The following is a 3,916-nucleotide window of genomic DNA, read 5'->3' on the forward strand; positions in this document are numbered from 1 at the left end:
TGTTATGTCCTCAGTATTACCACCAAATGCAAGATTCTGAGTAGCTAAATATTGTGTACAATACAGCAACCATCACAGTTCATCTCTCCATTTATTTTTTCTTGCTGAATTTGCCTTTGCAGCTCTTAATCAATGCCACTTTGAAGACGAATTCCTCACTCAGTTTCTTTCCAAGCAACAAATGACTCACGATGACTGTCACTATTTTCATGGGCATTTAACTTTTAAATTTTTTTCCACTTAGAGAATCCATCCTATGTTTTGAAAGCAGACCGACTATAGGATGTCATACATGTAGATGAAAAAGAAGACAACAAAAGCAGTATGCTGCTTTATGTAAAGGTGAATACACCAACCAGGAACGAATGACCTCTTGTCCATTCAGAAGGCGTCATTTGAACCAAGATGCAGTCATAGAACGCCAATCTTTGGCATCAAATGGGCCTTCTTTATGTTGAAATTCATGTACTCCAACTTTAACAATCTCTGTGCGATGTGCATGTGTTACAACTGCTGAGCCTGTTGTATCAAACTTCATAAATCCAATATCCCTGTGTGTTAAAATATTTATTAGGTCATCCTCTTTTAGATTAGCAACACTATTCTGTGGATTTGTTTCTGACAAAGTGGAATCCTCTTGTTTATTATTATTGTAGCTTTCAACAGGACAGAGAACAGTTTCTTCATTGTTTTGTTTTTCAAATGAAATAGCATGTTCACAATCTTGCACTTTGACCTCTTTGCTGCCATCAAAAGGAACAGATGCTGGCTTACTGGTGTCATCACTTCCAGCAAGGAAAGCTCTCATCAATTTGCTTGACTCCACCACAGAAGCTGCAAATTGTGCACGTCTTTTGCGTCCCTGTGCCCCACTTTCTCTTTTTGACATAATGGGCTAAAAGAATAAATTAATAAATACTGACTAAACTATTTAGTCGCAACATGCAAATTGTCAGATGAAAGGAAGCATTCTACTTTCTACTAGGCACATTTGGATCTGGCTCACTTTAGCTACCATTATTTAAACCACCCATACTCATATTAATTAAAGTGACACAACATTAAGAAAATCAATGCAGATTAGTGTATATGCTGGTAAATCATGCTTATGAGCACCATATAAATTATTGACAGTTGCTAAATCACATTTAAAAACTCGATAGGTTTAACTACACGAACACTACAAGAGACAAGTCTGAAATTGCTCGAATGAAAATTACACACACTATGGAGAATGGTGTAATCATGCCTTTGAGCCTCTAGGCTTATATTATGTTCCACTAATTAGTTAGCCTATATTTAAGTTTTCTCATTCTATCAAAACCTTTAATATTAAATATAATTAAATGTGCACCTTACTGTACTCTAGGTAATACAGTGGCGTAGCAAGAGGGGGCAAGGGGCAGTCGCCCCCGGACGCAGGTGTGAAGGGGCGCAAAATTTCCTCTGGCCTATAATGCCTGTTAATTAAAAATTATGCCTTCCCCTAGGATATAGTGCAACTGCCCTACGTTAAGTAAATACGACACAGTGTTACCTTATTTGTGTATTAGGCTTGCAGTTTTAAAAGCCGCCCACTGAAATACAGTGAGACTGAATTGACGTACAGAAGTAAATTATACTATTCCATTAGTCATATGTAGATCAAATACAAGTCCTAGAGTACAACGTACAAGTAAGTGTATGTTCCTCAAAAAGAAAATACGGGATTGGTGTAACATATTAACTGGTGTGCAAGATTGGCATTATATGCAACAGGCAAGGCCTAGATCTACATCTAGTAAACATTATAGGCCTAATGTAGTGGTTTGTAATTGTATTGGCTAATTGTAATTCATGTCTTACACCAACTAATGTACTAGACTTTAGGTCTAATTGGAGTTATAACTTTATTTTTAGACCCTAGGTCCATCATCATACAAATTGTAGCCTATATAGGCATACTTAGACCTATACTTACTATTAAACTACATATTGCACTGGGACAGATCTAATGACTAAGTTAATAGATCTAGATGTAACATTTGTTCTGAAAGTTAGGCCTAATAAATCTAAATCTTGAATTGATGAGGCAGGGTTATATCTAGATCAGGGATGATTCAATACAAGGTGCTTTCAATCTATGCACCCAAATCAAAGGTTTAGGTTAGATGTATAAAGCTAAATTTCTGTCATTATTATTGTATCTAGATCCAAACCTAAGACTAAAAAGATGGAAATAACAGGTCTAACATTAATGTTAGATCTAGATGTACTAGCGACTTAATCTAGGAACTGTAATCTAGCACCACTAATTAGTTAGCCTATATTTAAGAGATAATCTTGTACAGCCTCAAAAATGTTCAAAATGTGACTTTTGCAAGCCGAACTATGGTTGTAAGTGTTCCACCAGTCTCTTCGCCTATAAAATATCGTTTCATCACATTTCTTCTATGTTTGGGATCGTTGTCTTGCTAGAAGATGAATGTCCGAATGACAAACCGTGTTTCTGGGGTAATACATTATGGATTGTCAGTTAGTCATGATGCTACCAGTTTTGTGTAGATTACCGACACCATTGGAAGAGATGCACTTTCAAGCCTTTACTGTAGATGTCTAACATTCACTGTGTTACCGTTCTCTCCTCCACCGTCGAACAAGCTGTCGTTAATTACTCAGTAATCCAAGTTTGAATTTATCTATGAAGAGTACGCGTTTCCATCTTTACTCATTCCACTTTTTGTAGTCCAATATTTTGGTTTGGTTACCTCTTCTTAGCAGCGGATTTCCTACGGCTACACGCTCAATGAGACAAATTCGTGTAAACTAAACTCAAAAGGGACCAAACCGAATTGTGGGAAGTAATGAAGAGTATTTCGAGTAATATTTCTCAATTGTACTTTGTTAAACTGCGTGATAGCATAAAAAAGTGCAATGCGCTGTGTGAAACTAAGGGATTATATACAAACTACTAATGCATTGCACAATGCATTTGCTTTTCTTATGTATTTTCAATGATAATGTTCTGTACCATTAATAAATTCACCAGATTGTTTCCATTACTCGTTGTTTGTGACCCCTATACATATATTGCTTATGTGTTTCCATGATTATTTTCATTACTGTATGTTTTATGAAAAATTATTTTCCCTTTTAAAGCATAGATTATAGATATGAAAATATCATTACCTTGAATTAACTAAATAACGGAAGTGGTGTTTGTTACTTCCGTTATAATAAAGATATTTTGTAATATTTGACAATAAGCGATAAGCTGATTATGAAAAGTTTTTGTTAAAGGGATAATTCAAGGTAAGAACAGTTTATTTTTGGTGATTATTGGTGCTTATATCAGTTCTCATCTGAGAGTTTTCAGATATATTCACAGTTTAATATATTCCTTTTATTATGTTCGTTTCTTTCTTTCTTTAATACACCCAAGATTGATATTTGTAACTGTTTTGCATGATAACCTTTTAAAAATAGAGAAAATAGGAAATTAAAATGGAGTCGAGGGACATGAGCGATTAACCCAAACTGCGAATAAAGTCAAAATCTTGAAACTTCTCAGGACTGTTTTGTTTTGAAATATTTTACCAGGTGAACCGAGTGTTTATTTTAGAGTTGTACTCTGAAGTATATGTACATTTTCTGATGCTGTTTTACATTTTTCATCATCGTGTGTTTTTTATTTACGTAAGTGCAATATTCCCTTCTGTTTTCGTAAGCTTGGGATACTAAAAACATGGCTGTAGAAAGCGGTAAGGCCAGTCAGACCATTTGAACAAATTGTTACTTTCGTAGCCAAAATAATTTCGATTGCTCAAGACCAGTCCTTTTGGCATAAGAATTGCAGAAAATCGAGGATATCTTTCATAACCGAATTGGCAAGTACCATTTTTGGTTTTGATATTAATCCAGAATCAATTTATGAACC

Source organism: Limulus polyphemus, unplaced genomic scaffold, assembly GCF_000517525.1.
Source record: "Limulus polyphemus unplaced genomic scaffold, Limulus_polyphemus-2.1.2 Scaffold1166, whole genome shotgun sequence".
NCBI lineage: Eukaryota > Metazoa > Arthropoda > Merostomata > Xiphosura > Limulidae > Limulus > Limulus polyphemus.